Genomic DNA, 27653 nt, shown 5'->3' with positions numbered 1-27653 from the left:
TAACTAGATTAGACATGCATGCTAATTAAATATCCAACAAATAAATAGGGGGGATTCGAAGAATCCTTTAACCACTGTTACTTTTCTGCAACCAAAAACATGTAACTTGCTATGTTGCAAACAGATAAAAATTGCAAATCTCTCTTTATTTTATCGTCAACTTAAAATAAGTAACGCGAGTTGTTTGGACGAAACCACAATCCCTTTGGATACGATACTCACTTATCACTTTATTACTTGGTAAACGATTTGGTACACTTGTCTAATCCGACCATCAAATAGGGAAACCCTATTTAGAACTTCTTTTCTATAATTTAAAATTGCTTTGTGTATTGAGGTGTATTATTTAGACAACCATTTGCATGACAACTTATGAGATAACTATAGAAAAAAACTAGGTATTGACACGAAAATTAAAGCAATAGAGAAATAAAGTAAAATCATAATGTGAATATGGAAAAGAAAATTATCACTAAAATTATCATAAAATAGTTGTACAATGTCATTTTTCTTCGGCATTTTTCTTTGGTTAGACAACACCCACATTCATTGGGTCCTATTGTTTAAAGTTGAAAGTAAAGGATAACAAATGCATGGATCATATTGTTTATAAAAATAAATGATGCATGTACCATATTCATTTGAATACTTTTGAGAGGTTATTCATTTGAAGTCTTCTATACAAAGTCTTCGCTTTTGTCATTTTGTTAGTCTATTTTTCGTATTACTTTTTCATATATATTCCATTTTGGAAAAATATATTTTCCTTTTCCTATTCAAAATTACTATTAATTTTTTTAATCAAATTGTTTAATGACTAAAATTTTACTATAAAATTTGAACTTCTAACCCCGCATATTCCAATAGATTATCCCTATTAAATAAACTACGCTCACATGAACAATATTAATCTTTCATTTAATAATAAAAGGAGATATATAGATGAATCTATTTAACAATTAACAATTTTAATTATCTATAAAGATACATAATTGAACATTTACATGTAGAAAATACTAGTGATAGATGATCGAGGAGGTGATATGCAAGTTCGAGAAATTCTATTATAGTCACAAACACAAATGCATAGTGTTTGGGCACACACACCTTACAAGATTTTTTTAAATAATGAAAAAAAAATTGATAATGAAATAATTTAGTATTTCAAAAAATTACACTTTTATGTGTGTGTGACCAAACACTATGCATTTGTGTTTGTGATCATCGAAGAATTGCTCGTTCAAGTTCTACGAATATCAAACTTTTGTGGGTCCACGGCTGCTCAATCCCTTTAAAATCCAATCGTGTTGAGAGCCTCATACTTCATCTTTGTGTTATTGATATATCATCACTTCACAAATCCCATTTCTATCATCCCTTCACCTTTGTTGTTGCTCCTTTGGCAGGGCCTCCTTTTTGGTACATTTTTCTTCTCTCTTCTCTTCTTTTTGTAATGAAATTTGGTTTATCATCTACTCTTTAGTCTTTACTACTATTGTAAAAATAAAATAAAATTAGTCTCTACTACGCGCTATACAATTTACTCTTAATGATATTTTTTTTATCACAAATTAGTCAATAAAAGTTGATGTAGTTGGTTTATAATATGGATGTAATGCATCAAATTTTATTGAACAATTTATAAAAAAGATCGCAGAGAGTATGCTCTTTTAATAATTATTTAATACATATTTTTTTGAAATCAATTTATTTAATTTATTTATTGTTTGATCTAAAAATCATTGGATACTAGTAGCTAAGCTGAATGGGATTATATAGAGACTATTTGGTATTAGTTTTTTTTTTTTATAAATAAAAATGGGATTATATAACAGATTTAGAGAATGTTAGAATCAATTAGATTTTCCAGAAGCATATTATAATTTTGCAGTTGGAAATAAACTGATATCAAAACCATTTAATCGTGCACAAATTTTCAACTAGATTCTATTTTTTTTCTGTGAAAAGAAAATAAACTAGATCTTTCTTTGTAAATTATATCGGTCGGTAAAGATCAAATTAGTGCCAAAAAATAAGATATATATACTGTATACTTTCTTCATTATTTACTATCTAGAGAAGCACATATATAATTAAGATATATACTGTGTTGCACACCTTGTGCGAGATGAATCACTTTTTATGAGTTATATTTCATTTTGGTTTCTTAAAAAAAAAGATACATACTGTAATTCTGTTTTTTGAATTCAACCTAGGATCTGTGTTTAGGAAAGATATTGATAATGGGTAGAAAAAAAAACGAGGACTGCCGGAAACACGTTACAGAAGTACAAAATGGTCGTAAATGGATATGCAATTATTGTAATATTGAGTATAGTGGAGGAGCTACAAGAATTGAAGCACACCTGGGGTTGAATGGAAAACGAGGAGGCATTGTGCAATGCTCCAAATATCCTCCTGTGGTTGGTAATGAAGGAGTTCATAATAACAACAATATGGCATCCACTTCGAGTACTCCCCCACCAGAAGCTGTCATTGATAGAGTTATTTATTCAACACAAGATCAAGGTAAGTTTTTACTAGTATTTGGCTTATAGATACCTTTAATTAATATACATATTCACATCATGAATTAACTAGCATAGCATTCAATATAAAGTTATTCAAGAACTTGTTAAAGTAATTGTCAATTCCGTCAGTATCAGTTGGTTAGTTAGGAAATAAGTAGTAAGTTACTCGATTAATTAGCCTATCGAGTTCTATAAGTAGCATAATCATGTACACAATTACTATCATTTTCAATTTAATTCAATATGCATTCATATGCCATCTCATCCCATGATTCTTCGTAGAACTCGCTTCAAACATTTAGGGTGTGTTTGGATTGAACGTTTAGAAGGAGAATAGAGGTGTTAGGAAACATGACATCCATAGATGAAGGAGAGAAAGCTAAGAAATTATTGTATTGATAGTAAGAGTAATATTACAAATGAGTGAATTATCCCAGTAATGGGGTGGTTACAACTATATATACTAATACTACTTGTAAGCAAACTATATCTCTAATAAGAGGGCAGAGTTTGCATTTTTAAAATATAGACACTATAAAATGTTTTTATTTTTTTTTTAAAAGTTAACATATTAATTAATACTATAAAATGTTTGTTAGCAAGACTCTAAGGGTGTGTTTGAATTGATGGTTTAGAAGGGGTAGAGATGAGATAATTTACTTTTTTTTTTTAATTATGGACTATACAACATGTTTTTCTACTATAAATTCTTAAAGTATTATATGATCGTTTATAATGTTATACGATCATATGATACTTTAAGAATTTATTTTAAAACATCATGTTCTATAGTCCATAATTTAAAAAAGAAAAGTAAACTCTCCCCTTCCCACCCCTCATAAACCATCAATTCAAACACAACCTTAGAGTCTTGCTAACAAATGTCTTTAGGACACTAGTTAAAGATTTCAAAATAGAAATAATTTATAAGTTCTATGTAGAAAAGAATGATTTTTTTAAACTTTCAATGTGTTGAATGCATCATTTTCAAGATAAAATTTCTTCTTTAAACTTCTTAAAGAATGTCATTAACACATTTGTTAGCATTTTTAATTTGAAAATTGTGACAATTTCTTTCATTGGCCGAAGGTGTTCTTGAAGTGATTGTCACTCATACGAGAAGCTCAGTTAACCATCAAAATAATGCCGAAATCATGAATTTATCTGAAGGTACATGTTCTAAATTCATTATTTTTGAAAAAAAAACAATTATTGCAATGAAGTGCACTTCTACTACTCTATTTTAAAATAAGTATCCTGCAAAGTTGTTGTACATATATATTAATGATGATAAAATGAATGAATTTGATGAATTTAGATTTGGTAATTGATCATAGATCAAAACAATCTAAAAATCCATTAACAATTCACTAAAAATTATTTTAAAAAAATCAAATCAAATATATCAATCAAACATGAAATTCATCAAATCCATCTATCTATTAATGGATATTAATTCTTTTTCCATTTTTTATAAAATATTTTTAAGACATTGTTTTTTTCTGTGATGAATTCAGCCCAAAAACAGATTTATTTTTGTATTTTTAAAAAACTAAATATTAAAATTAATTTTTTTATAAATATATCGATTAAATAATAAAACCTAAGTTTTTATAAAAAAAAAAAACCTAGGTTGTTTTATCTTGGTTTTCGGGTGTCAAACATTGATTACGTTTGAACTTTTTAAACCGGTGATATCTGATTTTTTCTTGGGAAGGGAAAAAGTAAGCAAAACCCTTGAGAATCGAGGTCCGGGAGTTGTTTTCGCTATGGGAAGGTGTTAGGCACCCATAACGACTATAGTAACCTATAGGAACCGTCTTTAATTTCTACGCGCGCGCTTTATTTTTAAATGCTATTTGAAAATGTTATTTAAACCTAAAAGTTTCTAAGTGAAGAATTGGAGGGAGAAGAATGTTTTTGGATTTTTATTTTAGTTGAATTGAAGGAATTTTGTTCCTTGCCTACGTACCCGTTTAAGGGATCAAATCCACCGTAGTTCTCTCTCAAAAATGTTTTTGTTTTGGTTGGTTGATTTTAAGTTTGAAAATTGGATTTTGAAGAATAGAAAGAGGCCTCAAGGGCATGAGATTATGAAATTGTGAGGTTGAATTAGTGATTTGCAAAAGAAGTCAAGTATGATTAATTTTCATTGAATTTTTTGATTAAGAAAATGAAAAAGAAAATACAATGGGATTTTGGATCCCAAGGTTTATTTGGAAAATGGTTTGAGTGAAGCTTGTTCATATTTTTTGGAAAGTTGATTTTTTCTAAGTATAAAGCCTAAACATTCATCTAAACATACAATCCTAAACATACATCTAAACATGCATATTCTAGCTATATACCTAAAGTGGTGTGTGTGCATGTGTCGGTGCTTGTGTCGGTGCACATTATTAGAGTCCATTGTCCTTTACATCATACCCTAGATACATTCTATGGCCTCTTTGCCAAGAAATTAAAAGTGGCATAAAAGTAAAGTAAAAAAAAAAAAATCCTAGGTTTTTACATTCTAAGTCTTTGCATGAATTAAAAAGCGTAAGAAAAATAAAAAAAACCAAGGATATAAGATGGAGAATGAGATGAAGATGATGAAAGATGCTCATGAAACATGGAACAAAATGGTTAGTAGCACATGATAACATCAAGAGATAAAAGTAAGGAAATATCAATATGACAAAAGTAAGAAAAATACTACAAAACATGGCAAAAATAGTGCAAAATAGGCCTAAAGATTCATCCACAAGGCAAGGCTTGAACAAGACCTATAATCCTCATATTTTAACAAGTTCCCAAAGAGTTTTATTTCAGTCCCAACACAAGAATTAAGAGGACCTATCAAGCCAAACCTCCTAGCATATTTTTAGGCATATTTTCCACTTTATTTTCACACGAATACTCGCATTATTTGTAAAACAAGAAAGCAAAATTTAAACACTCAAAGTAATAAAATCATAGACATTTCCAGGGGTAGACCAGTCACAAAATCAAATTTCAAGCATCCATATCACATAGTAACAAAAATACATGATCAAAGTTTGGGTAAAAATTACGCAAGATTCATCAAGAAAACGTTGGCAAGAAACAAGATATTATCACACATTTTTTTTAATCAGGATTATCATAAAAAAACATCAAAACAACTAGGAATGTCAAGAAATGCCTTGGTAAATTTTTTGGGTTCTTTGCATGAAAGTTAAACAATATAGCGGCTCAGGTAGCAAAATACAGTGTTCCTATAGCAAGAAAGTAAGGTATCATGAATTTATCAATGAGACTAGGCCCAAGCCCAACCCCAAAATGCAGAAATGGGTTATGGAGCGGGTTAGTTAACCCATGGGCATGGTAATAGGAATGGGTCGCATGAGGTGAAAAAGGAAAGAAGCATACACACGTTTACACCAACACAAAAAGGGAACTCCCTCTTCTTCTTTTTCAGAACACGCCTATACTCCTTCTTCTTCCTTATCGATTTCTTCTTTCTCTCAATTACCAGAAAACAATCACCGCCCCAACCTTCCTTCGATTTTGAAAAGAAAATTCTATTGTTTCACACATCCAATTTCATGCTAATATCAGGAACAGCCTTGGATTATATGGAATTAATAGTTATAGAGAGGAGCACTAACCTGGTGAATCCAAGTCTGGAAACGGATTCTATTGAGAGAAACGTGATAAGCATCACGGATGCATAAGCAAATTAATCCTCACAAAGATTCCTTGCGTTTCAATTGCTCCTTCCAACTTGTGCCTTCTGATCCATTTCGAAACCAAGCCCTCTCCTGTAGTGCATCTTGCTGATATGCGATTGAGAACCAGAGACTTCATCGCAAGGGAGAGGATGCTGAAACCGTTTTTACGGAGCCTGGGCATTGAAGCTCGCAGCATGATGCGCAGAACAGCCGGAAGCACGGTGGCGCCGGGAGCGTGAACGTGAGCACTTGAAGGCCGTGAACAATCATTCTGTTGTTGAATAGATCTGAATGAGATGCCCTGATTTGTGGTTCGAATCCGTGAATTGATTAAGCCAGGCGTGTCACCGAGTTGGAAAGATGATGACGAGTTCGTTTCGGATTCGAATTCGTGAGTGTTGTTCGTTTGCTTTTGAATTGATTTGGTTCCTTTTTGATCGCGAATCCGTGAACACAGCACTGCCTTCCTTCTTCGAATTTGCTTCAGCTCAGGGATGCTTGGAAAGTTGCGGTGTCGATTTCCTCGGACCCTTGCGATTAGCGTTGATGCCGGAAACGATTGAATTCACAACGATGAAAACCTTTGCATTTGAGATCGATTTGATGAGGAATGTGTGAATCTAACTTTGAAGAATTTGAATGTTTTGGTGTTGAATCCGTGAATGAATCGATCGAAGATTAGTGATGATGATTGTTGAAGATGGATTATGGTGGTGTGGTGAATTTGTGATGAATTTGGGAGGTTATGGAGGTTGTTATGGTGGTTGAAGTGATGAATGTGGTTGTTTATGGTGGTTGAAGTGATGAATGTGGTGGAGGAAAAGTTAGTTAGGGTGGTTTGGGTGGTGGTTGGAAGTTTGTTAGGGTGGTGGAAGGTTGTTAGAAGAGAGGGAAAATTGAGAGAGAATAAATATGAATTTTGATGATTTTTGTGGAGTTTTTGTGAAAAATGATTGGTTGTGAAATTTTGACTAAGGGTTTGACTTATATAGGTGATGTGGGAATGCTTGGACCAATTGGAATGAGACACGTGGCACTAGACTTGTAACAAACTTTTATGGACCAATAATATTTGGACACATGGCACTTGGACTCTAACAAACTTAAAAAGGGATTAAAATGCAAATAACAAAAGTACAAGGACCAAAATGAAAATTAAAACTAAAATTGAATTGAAAAAAGTAAATTGAAAATTAACGTAAAGCGAGACGATTAAAAACAACGAAGCAGACAAGAGTTTTTATGTGAAATGACCAAAACGCCCCTAGGGACTAAAACGACTAAAAACGACTCAAATGCAATTTTAAAATGATTTTTTTACAATGGATTAAAGCAAGAGTTTATACAAGCGAATTAAAAGGCTCAGAGACAATTTTTAGAATTTTAAACAGGTTTTTTAACACATGAAAAGACTAAAATGCCCCTAGGGGCAAAACTGACTCAAAATGACTTCAAATGCAAATTTTGAAATGGATTTTGACATAGAACGAAACAGAGACTCATTCAAATCAAATGAAAAGACTCAAACAATCTTTTAAAGGACTGAAAGAAGTTTTAACATAGGAAATGACTAAAATGCCCCTAGGGGCTAAACTGACTAAAAAAATGACTCAACTGATATTTTTTGAAATGAATTTTGACATGAGATTGAAACAAGGACCTATACGAACCAATTTAAAAGACTCAAACAATTTTCAAAGATTAAAATGAGTTGAATGCAGGAAATGACTAAAATACCCTTTTTTTTTGAACAATGACTAAAATACCCTTTTATGAATATTGAAATAAAATGCAGAGAGAGATGCAATTGATCAGAGACATATTAAATGGCTTGAAATGCAAGATAAGATGAATTGAATTAGTATTTTTAGGTCCAAAATTAGGGTATAACAGCTGCCCCTATTTAAGTTTCTTTGTCCGGAGAGTCAAGAGACGGAGTCTTTGAGTTGATGGGACGAAGACACTTAAATATTAACATTTGCACTGCTTTTGGACATAAAAATACGTTTTCAGAGTTGAAAAACATGAATGTCATGCAATATGTTGATTATGAATGCAAGACAAACAACTGGAGTCTATGGAGCATGGTACAAGCTGTTCTCTGGGTCGAACTAGCCACTTGACCAAGGAATACAAAACGAGAGATAGGTGCAAGCTGTTCTTGGGATTGAACTTGGCACTTGACCGGAAACATAGACACATAGGCAGATACGAGCTGTTCTTTGGATCGAACTTGACACTTGATTGAGAATACAAACAGATAGACAGACACAAACTGTTCTTTTGGATTGAACTGGCTGTTTGGCTGGAGACATAGACAAGGGAGTTGATACAAGCTGTTTCTTTGGATTGAACTTGCTTGTTGGATTATCACCACATCATGTGGGAAGGTGCAGACTGTTCTCTTAGAACGAACTTGTCGTTTGACCGATAACAAAGCATAAGCTGGGTACAAACTGTTCTTCAAATCGAACTTGCCGTCTGACCGATAACAAAGCATAAGCTGGGTACAAACTGTTCTTCAAATTGAACTTGCCGTCTGACCGATAACAAAGCATAAACTGGGTACAAACTGTTCTTCAAATCGAACTTGCCGTTTGTCCGGAAGCATAGGTATATAAGCAGGTACAAGTGGTTCTTTTTTGGATCGAACCCGGCACTTGACCAGTAACAAGATACAAATTGAAAGTCTGGTTTAACAAGATACCAATTGAGGGTAAATTGTCATTGACTCGACCTGAAAATAGACATGACCATTTTTGTTGGCCCAAGAGCAAATTGAGAGTAAATTGACATTGATTTGAATTGAATTGAATTGAAAGTTGAAATTGACATTGACATTGGCTTGGAAATTGAAATTGACATTGACATTGACATTGACATTGGCTTGGAAATTGAAATTGACATTGACATTGACATTGACATTGACATTGGCTTGGAAATTGAAATTGACATTGACATTGACATTGGCATTGACATCGACATTGACATTGACATTGGATATTGACATTGACATTGGCATTGGATATTGACATTGACATTGACATTGACATTTGACATTGACATTGGATATTGACATTTGACATTGACATTGACATTGACATTGGATATTGACATTGACATTGACATTGGATATTGACATTTGACATTGACATTGACATCGACATTAACATTGACATTGGATATTGACATTGACATTGACATTGGCATTTGACATTGACATTGACATTGACATTTGACAGCTGACAGTTGGATATGCAACATGTATGCATGATATAGCAAGATCATTGGATGTATGAGCACATAAAATGCATGATTATGCATGTATGAATGTTTGAAATGCATGATTGGCTTGTAATTTGACAGAGAAATTTCACAAAGGCAGACAAGACATTGGAAGATTGGGCACGTAGTGGCTCGTGCTGCGACATATTCACAGGGGAAGACCTCTTTGGAGAGACCGTCGTTGAGAGACGTATCACAACCATGGCTGAGGGCAATAAAACTTGTAAAGGAGAGACCCTTGGAAGGTTCTTGGATACAGGTCGCCGTTGCTAGGCGTGTCAGTGTTGGGTAAACATTGGATGTTCGCATCTGTGGTCAATGCTTTTATATTCTTTTCATTTTTTCATTTTCAAACCCCACTTTTGCCTGAACCGCCCTTTCGGGTTTTCGATTCACCGGGGAATAATATTCTTTTCATTGCCCCATTTTTGCCTGAATTGCCTTCATAGGTTGTCAATCAGCGGGGTGCTCATTTTTTCCTAAGCCGCCCTTTCGGGTTTTCAACTTAGCGAGCTTTTATTTTCATTCTTCATTTTTCATTTTCATTCTGTTTTTCATTCTTGCCATTGACCACAGATCATCCTGGGGAGTAACCTGCTTGTAACATGTTTTGAAATAGACATTGACACTCATTCATTCATGCATGTTTCATTGAAATGTACCCTATTGCTCAGGTTTGTTTTCAGAATAGACAGAAAAAAAAATTTTAGTTTTCAAAAGATGTTTGTTTCAGACATTGACATTATCAAATAGAAAGAAATTGTTTTGTATAAAGCATTGAAAGTAGAAAGAAAAATAGAGTTTCAAACAATAGCACAGGCTCAAATTGATGTAGAAGAGTGAGAGTCAGCCAAAGGCATGACTTCACGGATTTACAAAGCTTGGAAAATGGTAATTTTATTGGTTGGTGATACATTGAACACGATGACCGCTACATTTCATAGAAATTTTGAATTCACAAGTACAGAAGCCTCTGATGAAGAAGATCATTGACAGTTGCAGATGCCCCAAAGGGGTGATGGTGATTCGCCAGATACAGTTACTTGTCTTTTATTGTCAACCTCATTTTTGCATGAACCGCCCTTTCGGGTTTTTCGGCTCATCGAGGCGCCCATTCTTGCCTGAGTTGCGTACAATCTCAGCGAGCTTTTCCATATTCATTGTTTTTTGTCCCTAACTTTTGCCTGGATCGCCCTTTCGGGTTTTCGATCCACCGGGAAGCGCCTTTTTGCCTAGGCCGCCCTTTCGGGTTTTCGACCTACAACGCTGTTCTTTTCTTTCTAGACAAAGTATTTCTTGACTATATCGGCATTAACAGGATTTGGGAGTTCAACGCCATCTATGTGTGTAAGAATCAAAGCACCACCAGAGAAAGCCTTCTTGACAACATAAGGACCTTCATAGTTAGGTGTCCACTTGCCCCTTGGGTTGGGTTGCTGACTTATTCTTCTTTTCAATACAAGTTCGCCTTCCTTGAATTCTCGAGGTCGGACTTTCTTGTCAAAAGCATTCTTCATCCGCATTTGATACAACTGTCCATGAGTCATAGCATCCATACGTTTCTCTTCAATCAAATTCAATTGATCGTACCGACTTTGACACCATTCAGCCTCGGTTAACTTTGCTTCCATGATTACTCGAAGAGATGGAATCTCCACTTCCAGAGGGAGAACTGCTTCCATACCATATACCAAAGAGAAAGGGGTTGCCCCGGTTGAACTGCGCACCGTAGTACGGTAACCATGCAAGGCAAAAGGTAACATCTCATGCCAGTCTTTATAGGTAGTGACCATCTTCTGAACAATCTTCTTGATGTTCTTGTTAGCGGCCTCAACTGCACCATTCATCTGAGGTCTATAAGGAGAAGAGTTGTGATGTTCAATTTTGAATTCTTCACATAAAGCTTGCATCATACTATTGTTCAGATTGGAACCATTGTCAGTGATGATCTTGTTGGGAACACCATATCGACAGATGATGTTATTCTTGATAAATTTGACAACCACTTGCTTGGTCACATTTGCATAGGAAGCAGCTTCAACCCACTTGGTGAAGTAATCAATTGCCACTAGAATGAAACGATGTCCATTGGAAGCCTTTGGTTCGATTCTTCCGATCATGTCAATGCCCCACATAGAGAAAGGCCATGGGGAAGATATAACATTGAGAGCGTGTGGAGGCACACGAATCTTGTCAGCATAAATTTGACACTTGTGACATCTCTTAGCATGTTTGTGGCAATCACGTTCCATAGTTATCCAGTAATAGCCGGCTCTTAACAGTTTCCTTGACATGGCGTGACCCGAAGCATGGGTCCCAAAAGTACCATCATGTACATCATGCATCAATTTCTCAGCTTCTTGTCTGTCAACACATCTCAACAAGACCATGTCATAGTTCCTTTTGTATAAGATTTCTCCGTCCAACAGGAATTTGCTAGCCTATCGTCTCAAGGTCTTTTTATCCCTGTTGGAAGCACCAGGTGGATATTCACGATTCTGCAAGAATTGTTTGATGTTGTAATACCAAGGCTTTTTATCATTCACATCTTCATCAGCCCGAACTGGCATATTTTCAATAGTAAACAGATGAGCGGGTCTATCAAGACGCTGCACTTTGATTACAGGCACATCATTCCAGTGATTGACACGAAACATCGAAGACAAAGTAGCAAGAGCGTCAGCCATCTGGTTTTCATCCCGAGGGATGTGGTGCAGCTCAACCTTGGTAAAGTATGTCAACAGACATCTTGCAGAGTCACGGTAAGGGATCAGCTTCTCATGATGAGTCTCCCATTCACCCTTTATCTGATTGATAACAAGTGCAGAATCTCCATAGATGTCAAGGTGCTTAATTCTCAGATCGAGGGCTTCTTCAATGCCCAAGATGCATGCTTCGTATTCAACTATGTTGTTTGTGCATTCAAAAGTTATTCGAACGGTGAAAGGAATGTGGTGCCCCTGTGGAGTTACAATGATGGCTCCAATTCCTTTACCATAAGCATTAACAGCACCATCAAACACCAAGCCCCATTTGCTATTGGGATCTGGCCCTTCGTTGATCAGTGGCTCTTCACAGTCTTTTGCTTTCAGATACATAATCTCTTCATCAGGGAAATCAAACTTAATTGGCTGGTAATCATCAAGAGGTTGACAAGCAAGATGCTCAGCAAGGACACTTCCTTTGATTGCTTTCTGAGCTTTGTACACAATATCATATTCAGACAACAACATTTGCCAACGTGCAATCTTCCCAGTAATAGCAGGATTTTCAAAGATGTACTTGATTGGATCCATTCGGGATATCAACCAAGTTGTATGATTCACCATATAATGACGCAGTCTTTTGGCAGCCCAAGCTAAAGCACAACAGGTCTTTTCAAGCATTGTATACCGAGTCTCACAGTCTGTGAACTTCTTGCTCAGATAGTAGATAGCATGCTCTTTCTTACCAGTCTCATCTTGTTGACCGAGAACACAACCCACTGAATCATCCAACACTGATAGATACATAATCAAAGGCCTTCCTTCCACTGGTGGGACAAGGATAGGTGGTTCCAACAGGTATTCTTTAATGCTATCAAAAGCTTCCTGACATTCATCATTCCACACAACAGGTTGGTTCTTTCTGAGCAATTTGAAAATGGGACCACAAGTAGTAGTCATGTGAGATATGAATCTTGAAATATAATTCAGACGTCCGAGGAAACCTCTGACTTGTTTTTCAGTTTGAGGGGCTGGCATTTCTCTGATAGCTCGGACCTTGTCAGGATCAACTTCAATGCCTCTTTGGCTGACAATGAAGCCTAGCAACTTTCCGGATCTTACACCAAATGTGCACTTGTTAGGATTCAACCGCAGCTTGTACTTTCTCAGTCTTTCAAACATCTTTTTCAAATACACAACATGCTGCTCTTCATCACTTGACTTCACAATCATATCATCAACATATACTTCAATCTCTTTGTGAATCATATCATGAAACAGAGTTGTCATACCCCTTTGATAGGTAGCACCAGCATTTATCAAGCCAAACGGCATCACTTTATAACAGAACGTTCCCCACGGAGTGATGAAGGACGTCTTTTCTCTATCTTCAGGAGACATTTGTATCTGATTATAACCAGAGAAACCATCCATAAAGGAGAACACTTTGGATTGAGCAGTACTGTCAACAAGCACATCAATATGAGGCAATGGGAAGTTATCCTTTGGACTGGCTTTATTCAGATCTCTGTAATCAACACACATTCGAACTTTCCCATCTTTCTTTGGTACTGGTACAATGTTGGCAATCCACTCAGGATATTCAGCTGTCATGAGGAAACCCGCATCAATTTGCTTTTGCACCTCAGCCTTGATCTTAAGAGCCATGTCTGGACGAGACCTTCTCAATTTCTGTTTGACAGGAGGACATTCAGGTCTTGTCGGTATCCGATGTTCCACAATCTTGGGATCTAAACCCGGCATATCTTCATAGGACCATGCAAAGACATCTGGATAATCATGGAGAAGCTGAATGATCTTCCTTTTCACTTCTGGCTCAAGTGCGGCACCAATCATGATCTCTCGCTTGTTTTCTTCAGTACCCAGGTTGATAAGCTCAATTTCTTCCTGGTGAGGCTGAATGGCTCTTCTTTCTTGCTCAAGCAGTCGAATGATCTCATACGGTATCTCTTCATCATCATCCTCATCTTCAGCTTCATATACAGGGAATTCAAAATTTGGAGGAACCATAGGGTCACTGTGTTCAACGGGTTTATTGTGGTTCAATCTGCATAATATGATTGGGATGATTTTAGAAAAAAGTTTTTCATGCAGATTTTTGAAATTAATAAGAAAAACACAGATGTTTTGGTTTTTTCTGGCATTACCATTATTTCCAAGAAAAAGGCACTAAAAAGTAAAAAACAAAGAGTCGTGAGAAAAACGACAACTTTTTATTGATTAACGGCAATGCCGAAACAAACACGCCCTTACAATGATATCACTTTCGCCTTGGGCAGAGCGAAAGGATTGTTATTTTGAAAACAAAAACATGAGCAACAAAACACATTACATGGAAGCATGCATGACTAAAGGAACATCAATGGCTTCCCAATTTCTCACAGTGCCTCCTGGTATAACAAAGGTAGGCACGTAACCACCTCCAGCAGCATCTTCAGTAATAGCATTGATGTACCCAGCACTGTAGAAAGTTCCTTTTGAAACAGCAGATGTCGGGGAGAATCCAAGGCCCTCTTTACGCTTGTTTTCCAAGATCTGAATCACCTTGCCCCAGCCAGCAGCTTGACCTGCTTGGACAGCCTTCTGGGCATCCTTCAATGAAACCATGCTAGTACCAGCCCTCCGGGGTTCTGTACCCTCGACAGTCAAGCCTTGAAATGACGTTCCTTCTGCGGACCCTGCTTCAACACAAGAGAAAGATGATACTTGGTTAACCAGAAATGCCTCCTCACCATATACAGTGACAACCTTACCGTTCCTCATGAACTTGAGCTTCTGATGCAAAGTGGAAGTTACCGCTCCAGCGTCATGGATCCATGGTCTTCCGAGGAGACAACTGTAAGAAGCATTGATATCCATGACTTGGAAAGTAATCTGAAACGTCTCAGGACCGATAGTAATTGGCAAGTCTACTTCCCCAAGAACATCTTTGCGGGATCCATCAAAAGCTTTAACCAGATAGCTGCTACCCCTCAGAGAAATTCCATGATGACTCAATTGCCTTAGTGTGGATTCAGGCATTACATTCAGAGACGACCCAGTGTCCACCAATACGTTGGATATCATATCAGACCCACAGTGCACCGAGATATGTAGAGCCAAGTTGTGGCGTTTCCCTGCTTCGGGGAGCTCATCGTCACCGAACCCCAAGTTGTTGCAGGCAGTAATATTACTCACTATCCCATCAAATTGATCCACAGAGACTTCGTGGTCGACATAAGCTTGCTCCAGTATCTTCATTAACACCTTCCTGTGAGCTTCTGAGCTCATGAGCAGAGACAGGATGGATATCTTTGATGGGGTTTGTAGCAGCTGGTCAACAATCTTATAGTCACTTTTCTTGATAAGCCTCAGGATTTCGTCCAGATTGGACTCTTCAATAGACTGGCCTGCTGGGCCGGTGTTCTTGTCAACAGGAGGAGCAACTGGTGGAGTTACCGTGGCAATAGGTGTCACCACCTTCTTTTGAAACAAGGGTGGACGGACTTTTCCACTTCTCAGAGTTGTAATTTCACCGGCAACATTGTCAACTGTAGCTGGGGATACCAGAGGCACCTCCACCCCGTTTTCAACCCTGGTTGCATTGTATTTGTAGGGAATTGCTTTGGTAGAGGTATAAGATACCGGACCAGGTAGTCTGATCACCAAAGGCTCAACATTCTTTGCTTGAGATACATTTTCAACAGGAGAGTCATGGAACACTGGCACAATCACACATACATCACTGGCAATCAAGTGCTTGTCATCCATCAGATTTTGGATATCATTTTGCACAACGCAACAACCCATAGGATTCTGCAGACATTCTGAACAAGAATCATGATCATGTTCGAACAGAGAAGCTTGGCAAAGTTTGACATGTAATGGCACCAAGGGAGTAACGACATTGCGGACATCCAACATGGGATCCTCTTGAGGAACAGGAACCCTTTCAAAGGCCTCAATCATATTGACAGCGGCATGGTTTGGAAGCGGGTTGTCAAGGACATGAGGAACACTATTCTCAAAAGTCAACCGTCCCTTTTCTATCAGATCCTTCACAATATATTTCAGAGCAAAGCAACCTTCGACATCATGGCCTTGAGCACCCTGATGGAATTCACATGTTAGATCCTGTCGGAACCTGGGAGGTAATGGATTAGGCGGAGGCTTGCCTGGTCTGGTGACGCAGTGTCCCTTAGCTAGTAGAGTTGGGAGCAGCTCACCATACCGCATTGGTATTGTTGGAAAAGAAGGCTTGGGTCGGGGACCCTGTTGTTGCTGCCGTTGCTGTTGAGCAGGAGGCTGTTGTTGTGTTTGCTGAGGGATAGCATTGACGGGCATTGGTGGTTGACCCGGTGGCAGAGGATATTGCTGGTAGAATGGTGGGAAGAAAGGATGTTGAGAGTATTGCATGTAGTGATAGGGCAGAGGTAGTTGTGTAGTAGCTGCAGACGGGTTACCAGATACCATCCCTACGTCAGATTCTTTCCTCTTATGGTGACCGTTACCGTACTTCTTCGGTGCACTAGTTGAAGATTCACCTTTCTCAAGGACAATAATACCATCTCGGACAACCTCCTCTAGACGAGTTCCCATCGTAACCATATCAGAGAAGTTGTTCGGAGCGGAGACTATCATTCTCTCCTTATATTCCTTCTTCAGAGTCTTCAGGAATGTCTGTGTTAACTCTTCCTCATCAAGTCGAGGAGAAACACGGGCAGCTGCCCCTCTCCACCTCTGAGCGTATTCACGGAAGGTCTCATCTGATTTCTGAGATAGGGCTTTGAGAGAGTCCCTGTTTGGCCTCAGACGAGTATTGAATTCATATTGACCTTCAAAAGCAGCAGCGAGTTCCTCAAAAGTATGAATGTTGTCTTTGCTCAGACTAGTGTACCAATCTGCTGCATCATCTGTCAAGCTACTCTGAAAGCAGTGGATCATCAGTGCATCATTGTCGGCGTAGTTAGCCATCTTTCGGACATACCAGATAACATGGTTGTGTGGGCAAGAAGTCCCATTGTACTTGTCAAATTCTGGCTCTTTGAATTTCTTAGGAACCTCAAATCGGGATACCAAGCATAGATCACGAGCTTTAGCAGGAGCACCATTGTTTCCTCGGCTAGCCTTGACCTCACGGAGTTCTCCAGCCAACTCCTTTAACTGTCTCTTCATAGCTTCCATTGCGGGATCTTGTCCACGCGGAGTGTCGACATCAATCACTTGTTGCACAGTGTGTACAATAGGGTCGGTAACAATAGTAGTCACCTGAGGCATAGTAGTAGACACAGGAATCTGTCCTTGACCAGCAAAACCAGAGACACCAGCAGCAGTATTAGGAGAATAGTAAGCGGAGAGGCCATAGGGACGGCCGTTAGGCATAACAAAACGAGCATCAGTAGCCACAGTAGACAGTGGAATAGAGGGAATCACCTCAGCAGTAACTGGAACAGAAGTGGCTGGCTGTTCTTGTGAAGCCATCATAGCGGACATGGCATCATGAGCCTTAGCCAAGTCTTCTTTCATAGCAGCCAATTCGGCACGGAGCTGAGCATTTTCTTCTTCAAAATTAGCCATCATCCTTCTCTTGTGAAATCTTGTCTGATGAATTCTATCTGGTTGGTAGACTTTGCGAACACGAGCCACTTTTCAGACTGCGGCGGACAAAACCAGGAGGCAATGAGCACGAGAGAGGTTTGTTGTGACCAATGAACGCATATGATGCATGAAATGTATTAATGCATATGCAAAAAAGACTCTTTTTATGTTATCGAAGGGTTTTAGACAAATTAAAAAAAACTTGTAAACATTACTAAACAACAATTAACATAAACGGGAAACAAACAATCAACATATAGTTTTACAAGACAATTTCAACGTAAACAAATGGAAATAGCAATAGGGAATGGAAATCCTCAAGCATAGGAAGTGGAAGCGTCATCCTCAGAGTCAGACTCATAGCTGCAGTATCGTGCATAGAAGTCACGGGCACCCCTAGCCCTCTTAGAGTCTCTCATAAGCAACATATCCTTCTCTTCAATCTCTCTCCTAGCCTTAGCTAACTCTTTCTTCAGTGTCAAGACCTCATGAGTCTGTTGCTCACCCTTTCCATCCAAAGTCATGATCAAGTTCTCAGCCTCATAGTATCTAGCTCTCCACTGATGCTTCTCCCGACTCTCCATAGCTAGATGCTCCTGATACATCTCTTGGGTAGGTGGGAGTAGAGGCAAAGGCATGGTAGGAACAGATGCAGACACATATCTCATATAGGGGTAAGGCATACCAATCTCCTCAGCTTGGTTTATCACCCACTGTGTATAGGCCTCATGAGCAACACCGGACCTTACACCCATATGCTTCACCTCTTTCTTCCGAAGCTTAGTCCAAGCTTGCATGAAATCTTCTTTGATTCCGGTGGGAGCATTGGAGTAGTGAAAGAAGTAAGGAGCTGTAGCAAGATTGATGGGTTTATCTTTCATCGGGAAACCAAATTGTCGCAAGGCGAGCTCCGGGTTGTAGTTGATTCCACCCCGGGTACCAAGAAGAGGTACATTAAGAAACTTTCCACCACCAAAGATGATTTCCTTAACCCTAGAAGCGGGAGTAAGCCAAACCACTTCATTAGGTGTGAGAGCCATAATCCTCTGCGAAATAGACCAATTCCTCAGATTGTCGTGGAAAGACTGCGGAAGGTGCGAAATAAACCACCTATAGAGGAGAGGCACACAACAAAGAATGCATCCACGACCTTTGTCGGAACGATCGTGAATAGCATGGTATGTGTCAGCTAGCAAAGTAGGAACCGGATTCTTGGAGTGGAAGATCATAATAGCATTCATGTCCACGAAGCCATCAAGATTCGGAAAGAGAATAAGCCCATAGATGAGAAGTGCAAGAATAGCCTCGAGAGTGTCCTGACAAGTGGTATTGAGGTTGGCTTTCCCAAGAAGATACTCTGAAGTGAACCCTCAGATGCGTGCCTTAGTGATAAGATTCTTGGAGACATCGGTGGTCTTGAGATAGAGATCCTTAGTAATAACCAATGGAGTAGGAGGATTTTCAGGTCCTGAGAAAGGTATCCCCTTAGCAATAGATAAACCCATCAAGGAAGAATAAGCCTCTAGAGTAGGCACCAACTGAAAGTCTGGGAAAGTGAAGCACCGATACCCCGGATCATAGAATTGCACTAGAGTGTGCACAAGCTTCTCATCCACATTAGTATGGAGAATAGGAAGTAAAGCCCCGTAACGACGTCGAAAACCAGTCGGATCCTCAATCTTGAGTGCCAGATCTCTCAAACTAGCCAAATCCACTTCCTTGAACTTGTAGGACTTAGTCATCTTCATCCCTACAATGTTTACAAATTCAACTTGTCTAAGCCCTTCGATAACAATGCATGACAAAAGTTTATGCATGTATGCATGTATGCATGAATGCATGATTATGTTCAAGTTCGGAGAAAACATGGTGGGTTAAAGTTCAAAGTCAAGGAGTCATGGGTGGACACGATGTCCGGTGAATCTAGGGCTTTAGGATAATAGTAACCGGGTTCTAAAAAGGTTCCCAAGTTGCAACCTCTCCGACGTATCTCATGGTGTCACGAGACAACACTCGCTCCATGATTATACGTGGAAGGTCTAACTTGAGTGTAGTATCGCGTAACGACTAAAACTCGAGACAACACTCGGTTTAGCCTCCGCACTACATCCTAGAAAATGGTCATGGATGGGTTTGGTTATCTACGGTTCATAGCGTCATAGAACAATTAGAAGTAAAGTGCCTAAATGCGACAACACGCGCCGACAACATCACCCCTAAAATGCCTCAGCTATGTGGGATTGATCGCATAATCCAAAACACGAGGCAACCCCCGGAATGAATTGTCGATTATATCCCTCCTAAATCCTAAGTTCACTCAGCCCGGGTGCAGGACTTTTGATATTCTCACCCCACACGTTTGCAAGAAATTAAACATTTATTCACATAGGAAAGCAAGTAAAAGAAACAAGTAAAAAGAGCGCAAGCGTGGAAATAAAGACTAGGCGTAACTCTCGAATCTCCCCAGTGAAGTCGCCAGCTGTTTTATCTTGGTTTTCGGGTGTCAAACATTGATTACGTTTGAACTTTTTAAACCGGTGATATCTGATTTTTTCTTGGGAAGGGAAAAAGTAAGCAAAACCCTTGAGAATCGAGGTCCGGGAGTTGTTTTCGCTACGGGAAGGTGTTAGGCACCCATAACGACTATAGTAACCTATAGGAACCGTCTTTAATTTCTACGCGCGCGCTTTATTTTTAAATGCTATTTGAAAATGTTATTTAAACCTAAAAGTTTCTAAGTGAAGAATTGGAGGGAGAAGAATGTTTTTGGATTTTTATTTTAGTTGAATTGAAGGAATTTTGTTCCTTGCCTACGTACCCGTTTAAGGGATCAAATCCACCGTAGTTCTCTCTCAAAAATGTTTTTGTTTTGGTTGGTTGATTTTAAGTTTGAAAATTGGATTTTGAAGAATAGAAAGAGGCCTCAAGGGCATGAGATTATGAAATTGTGAGGTTGAATTAGTGATTTGCAAAAGAAGTCAAGTATGATTAATTTTCATTGAATTTTTTGATTAAGAAAATGAAAAAGAAAATACAATGGGATTTTGGATCCCAAGGTTTATTTGGAAAATGGTTTGAGTGAAGCTTGTTCATATTTTTTGGAAAGTTGATTTTTTCTAAGTATAAAGCCTAAACATTCATCTAAACATACAATCCTAAACATACATCTAAACATGCATATTCTAGCTATATACCTAAAGTGGTGTGTGTGCATGTGTCGGTGCTTGTGTCGGTGCACATTATTAGAGTCCATTGTCCTTTACATCATACCCTAGATACATTCTATGGCCTCTTTGCCAAGAAATTAAAAGTGGCATAAAAGTAAAGTACAAAAAAAAAATCCTAGGTTTTTACATTCTAAGTCTTTGCATGAATTAAAAAGCGTAAGAAAAATAAAAAAACCAAGGATATAAGATGGAGAATGAGATGAAGATGATGAAAGATTCTCATGAAACATGGAACAAAATGGTTAGTAGCACATGATAACATCAAGAGATAAAAGTAAGGAAATATCAATATGACAAAAGTAAGAAAAATACTACAAAACATGGCAAAAATAGTGCAAAATAGGCCTAAAGATTCATCCACAAGGCAAGGCTTGAACAAGACCTATAATCCTCATATTTTAACAAGTTCCCAAAGAGTTTTATTTCAGTCCCAACACAAGAATTAAGAGGACCTATCAAGCCAAACCTCCTAGCATATTTTTAGGCATATTTTCCACTTTATTTTCACACGAATACTCGCATTATTTGTAAAACAAGAAAGCAAAATTTAAACACTCAAAGTAATAAAATCATAGACATTTCCAGGGGTAGACCAGTCACAAAATCAAATTTCAAGCATCCATATCACATAGTAACAAAAATACATGATCAAAGTTTGGGTAAAAATTACGCAAGATTCATCAAGAAAACGTTGGCAAGAAACAAGATATTATCACACATTTTTTTTAATCAGGATTATCATAAAAAAACATCAAAACAACTAGGAATGTCAAGAAATGCCTTGGTAAAATTTTTGGGTTCTTTGCATGAAAGTTAAACAATATAGCGGCTCAGGTAGCAAAATACAGTGTTCCTATAGCAAGAAAGTAAGGTATCATGAATTTATCAATGAGACTAGGCCCAAGCCCAACCCCAAAATGCAGAAATGGGTTATGGAGCGGGTTAGTTAACCCATGGGCATGGTAATAGGAATGGGTCGCATGAGGTGAAAAAGGAAAGAAGCATACACACGTTTACACCAACACAAAAAGGGAACTCCCTCTTCTTCTTTTTCAGAACACGCCTATACTCCTTCTTCTTCCTTATCGATTTCTTCTTTCTCTCAATTACCAGAAAACAATCACCGCCCCAACCTTCCTTCGATTTTGAAAAGAAAATTCTATTGTTTCACACATCCAATTTCATGCTAATATCAGGAACAGCCTTGGATTATATGGAATTAATAGTTATAGAGAGGAGCACTAACCTGGTGAATCCAAGTCTGGAAACGGATTCTATTGAGAGAAACGTGATAAGCATCACGGATGCATAAGCAAATTAATCCTCACAAAGATTCCTTGCGTTTCAATTGCTCCTTCCAACTTGTGCCTTCTGATCCATTTCGAAACCAAGCCCTCTCCTGTAGTGCATCTTGCTGATATGCGATTGAGAACCAGAGACTTCATCGCAAGGGAGAGGATGCTGAAACCGTTTTTACGGAGCCTGGGCATTGAAGCTCGCAGCATGATGCGCAGAACAGCCGGAAGCACGGTGGCGCCGGGAGCGTGAACGTGAGCACTTGAAGGCCGTGAACAATCATTCTGTTGTTGAATAGATCTGAATGAGATGCCCTGATTTGTGGTTCGAATCCGTGAATTGATTAAGCCAGGCGTGTCACCGAGTTGGAAAGATGATGACGAGTTCGTTTCGGATTCGAATTCGTGAGTGTTGTTCGTTTGCTTTTGAATTGATTTGGTTCCTTTTTGATCGCGAATCCGTGAACACAGCACTGCCTTCCTTCTTCGAATTTGCTTCAGCTCAGGGATGCTTGGAAAGTTGCGGTGTCGATTTCCTCGGACCCTTGCGATTAGCGTTGATGCCGGAAACGATTGAATTCACAACGATGAAAACCTTTGCATTTGAGATCGATTTGATGAGGAATGTGTGAATCTAACTTTGAAGAATTTGAATGTTTTGGTGTTGAATCCGTGAATGAATCGATCGAAGATTAGTGATGATGATTGTTGAAGATGGATTATGGTGGTGTGGTGAATTTGTGATGAATTTGGGAGGTTATGGAGGTTGTTATGGTGGTTGAAGTGATGAATGTGGTTGTTTATGGTGGTTGAAGTGATGAATGTGGTGGAGGAAAAGTTAGTTAGGGTGGTTTGGGTGGTGGTTGGAAGTTTGTTAGGGTGGTGGAAGGTTGTTAGAAGAGAGGGAAAATTGAGAGAGAATAAATATGAATTTTGATGATTTTTGTGGAGTTTTTGTGAAAAATGATTGGTTGTGAAATTTTGACTAAGGGTTTGACTTATATAGGTGATGTGGGAATGCTTGGACCAATTGGAATGAGACACGTGGCACTAGACTTGTAACAAACTTTTATGGACCAATAATATTTGGACACATGGCACTTGGACTCTAACAAACTTAAAAAGGGATTAAAATGCAAATAACAAAAGTACAAGGACCAAAATGAAAATTAAAACTAAAATTGAATTGAAAAAAGTAAATTGAAAATTAACGTAAAGCGAGACGATTAAAAACAACGAAGCAGACAAGAGTTTTTATGTGAAATGACCAAAACGCCCCTAGGGACTAAAACGACTAAAAACGACTCAAATGCAATTTTAAAATGATTTTTTTACAATGGATTAAAGCAAGAGTTTATACAAGCGAATTAAAAGGCTCGGAGACAATTTTTAGAATTTTAAACAGGTTTTTTAACACATGAAAAGACTAAAATGCCCCTAGGGGCAAAACTGACTCAAAATGACTTCAAATGCAAATTTTGAAATGGATTTTGACATAGAACGAAACAGAGACTCATTCAAATCAAATGAAAAGACTCAAACAATCTTTTAAAGGACTGAAAGAAGTTTTAACATAGGAAATGACTAAAATGCCCCTAGGGGCTAAACTGACTAAAAAAATGACTCAACTGATATTTTTTGAAATGAATTTTGACATGAGATTGAAACAAGGACCTATACGAACCAATTTAAAAGACTCAAACAATTTTCAAAGATTAAAATGAGTTGAATGCAGGAAATGACTAAAATACCCTTTTTTTTTGAACAATGACTAAAATACCCTTTTATGAATATTGAAATAAAATGCAGAGAGAGATGCAATTGATCAGAGACATATTAAATGGCTTGAAATGCAAGATAAGATGAATTGAATTAGTATTTTTAGGTCCAAAATTAGGGTATAACATAGGTTTACAGTGACTTTTTTGAGGAAAAAAAAGAGCTACATTGAGTTTTTTAATTTGTTGTTAAAAACAGCTACATTGACTTTTTTTAAAAGTATTATTCCATATATAAAACCAGTAAACAATCTAATCACTTAGGCTATGTTTGGTAACACAACTATGTTCGGTAACCATAAAAAACAAATGCTGAAATCATGAATTTTTTTTTTATCTGAAGGTACGGGTTCTAATTCATTTTTTTTTTTTTTGAAAAAAAAGAAAAAAAAATTATTGCAATGAAGTGCAATTTTAGTACTCCTCTATTTGAAAATAAATGTCTTTTAAGTTGTTGCACATATATTAGGGATGACATAATGGATGGATTTGATGAGTTTAGATTTGGATGGTAATGGATCATAGATCAAAATGATTCATTAATCCATAACCAGTTCACTAAAATTCTTTTAAAAAACTCCAATCAAGTATATCCATTAAACATGACATCCATCTTCTAAAGCATACTAATATTATTTTCCAATTTTTTAAAATATATTGAATTTCTTTTTCTTTTGATGAATTCAGCCCAAAACATATTTATTTTAATAGCTTGAAAAATCTAAATATTTTTTTTAATTTATCATTTAAATAATAATACCTAGGTTTTTATCAAAGAAATTAATACTAATACCTAGATTTACATTGACTTTTTTGAGTAAAAAAACAGAGATACATTGACTTGTTTTTAAAAGTGTTATCCCATAACCAGTAAACCATTTAAACACTTAAATGATCAAGCTTTATTATATAACATGAAAAACAAAATGGAGCAGGTGTGAACGGTAGCGGTGATAACTGAAGTGTTGCCGAAAGTGAGATTAATCAATTAAAACAATTGGTTATTGATTTAGAAGGTGAGGAAAAAGATATTGCAAAACAACTTCAATGGTTGGAGTGTCGAGGAAAAAAGCGCAAACCAGAAGTTGATGCATGGCTGAGAAAATTACAAGATATGAAAGGAGACATGGATAATAACTTAAATGACACTCCTTATGTAAGTGGATTGATTAAAAAGATGAAAATACACAAGGAGAAGAAGCCTCTTACTTTGTCGACTGAATTTGTTGGGAAAGGCTTAGACTTACATATCAAGAGAGTGTCTAAACTTCTAGAGAATGATATAGTGTTTGTTATTGGCATAAGTGGAATGGGAGGAGTGGGAAAAACTTTACTTGCAACTCTTGTGGAAGATGAAGTAAAAAGGAAAGCAACTTTTAAGGATGTGTTTTGGGTCACTGTTTCTCACAGTTATAGCATCTCAAAATTGCAACATGATATAGTAAAAAGAACAGGCTTGAAACTTGATGAAGACGATGAAAGAATTAGAGCTGACAACTTGTCTTTGGCATTGGAGAAAAAGGGAAAATCTATTCTTATTTTGGATGATGTTTGGAAATATATTGATTTGCAGAAGGTGGGAATTCATCCAAAAGTGAATGGCATTAAAGTGATTCTAACAACTCGTTTGAAGCACGTATGTCACCAGATGGATTGCCAGCCATATGCTATAATACAAATGTTTCCTCTCAGTTGTTACTATGGAATACAAATGTTTCCTCTCAGTTGGTACTATGGAAAAAATGAATATGAATCTGAAGATAGTGTTGAAGATAAAAAATGTGAAGATTGGAAGTTGTTTATGCTAAAACTCAGACATGATGGAACAGCTAGGACACTTCCACGTGAAATAAAAAAGATTGCAAGATGTATTGTAAAGAGATTTAAGGGTTTACCACTTGCAATCAATGTGATGGCTAGAACCATGAAAGGGGTTTATGGCATTCATCAATGGAAGCATGCACTCAATAAACTTCAAAAATATGAAATGGGACAAGAGGTGGAAGAAGAAGTGTTCAAAGTATTAAAACGTAGTTTTGATAATTTGATGGAAAAGAACTTGCAAAACTGTTTTTTGTATTGTGCATTATTATCTATTGATTATGGGGATGCTGGGAATGATGAGGATTATAAATATAATGACAGGATTGAAAAATGTGAGTTGATCATGAAGCTAGTTGACAATGGGCTGATAAATGGGAGTATGTGTTTGGAAGAAATATCTGTTGAAGGGAATACCATATTGGATAAGCTTGAATCCCATTCTTTGATTAGTTTAGATGATGATTTAGTAGCCACACATCCCATGGTGAGAAATATGGCCTGCTATATATTGAAAGAGAGTAAGAGGGATGCTATAGTCAAGTTCAAAGAAAGTGTGACCGAGATACCTCTCTCACATGAATGGACAGCTAATTTAGAGTTGGTTCATATGCAAAATTGTGATATAGAACAAATCCCTGAGGGCATGTCACCTAATTGTCCAAAGTTGTCCGCTTTGATTATAAATAAAGTGTCCATTGTTCCAGAGAGTTTTTTCAAATATATGAATATTCTGTCAATATTGGATCTATCCTACAATGAAAATCTAGAATCATTGCCAAACTCTGTGAGTGAATTGAGGTCTCTTATATCTTTAGTGCTTGAAGGATGTAGTTCATTGAAACATGTACCCCCATTGGGAGAACTACAAGCATTGTCAAGATTGCTCATTTCAAAAGCTTCCATTGAGGAAGCACCACAAGGCTTGGAAAAACTAATCAATTTGAAATGGCTTGATCTATCTTGCAACAATAGATTAAAGACGGACTTAGGGTCTTTTTCATCCAATTTGACTAAAATACAATACCTCGATCTCCAATTTACCAATGTTTTGATTAAATTGGTTTTTGTTTTTATAATAAAAAACTTTAAAAGAAGTAGTTTTATAACAAAATTGGTTTTATAATAAAATTGGTTTTTGTTTTTATAACAGTTTGGGAATCCAAAAACAACATAAGGAGTTCAGAACAACAACAATATGGCATCCACTTCAAGTAATCCACCACCAGAAGATGTGATTAGTAGACTTTATTCAACACAAAATCAAGGTAAATGAGAACCACTTTTTTGCTAATATTTGGCTTCTATACATCTATACTATACATATATAGCTCATGAATTGAAAAGTATAGCATACAATAGAAAGTTATACAAGAACTTGTTCAAGTAAGTCATTCAATATTCCGTTAGTATTAAATATTAGTGAACTAGCAAAACGCAAGAAACGATAAAGCTATCCAAACAAAGAAGAAGCTAACATGGGACAATCAAGACAACATGACCTTAAAAACGCAAGAAACCATAAAGCTATAGATAAGTTCTTTTAAACACTTGATTGCAAATAAGCAAGAAAGCAAAAGTGATCTATTCAGCAATAACAAGCTTAAACCTTGCATACCAGCAACAAACCAGACAATATACAACAATAAATAGCCTAAACAAGCCAAAACAACCGAACCAATCCCGCTAAACGACTTCTTAAAAACCCAGAACAAAATGAT

General features: G+C 37.2%; 1 pseudogene across 1 annotated transcript; it reads left to right on the top strand.

Annotated features, from left to right (window-relative positions):
• Positions 1–1295: 1295 nt before the first annotated feature.
• Positions 1296–27073, top strand: LOC146904732 (putative disease resistance protein At1g61300; annotated as a pseudogene). The gene is made up of 4 exons (XR_015019553.1): positions 1296–1419; positions 2230–2529; positions 3621–3701; positions 25047–27073. The product of XR_015019553.1 is annotated as a putative disease resistance protein At1g61300 (transcript).
• The last annotated feature ends 580 nt before the right edge of the window (positions 27074–27653 follow it).

This window comes from Medicago sativa, chromosome 7 (genome assembly GCF_051527215.1).
Source record: "Medicago sativa cultivar Bolivia chromosome 7, Bolivia_mono, whole genome shotgun sequence".
In the NCBI taxonomy this organism is placed as follows: domain Eukaryota; kingdom Viridiplantae; phylum Streptophyta; class Magnoliopsida; order Fabales; family Fabaceae; genus Medicago; species Medicago sativa.
The sequence above is the reverse complement of the archived record's forward strand: the minus strand, read 5'-3'. Positions and strand labels throughout refer to the sequence as shown.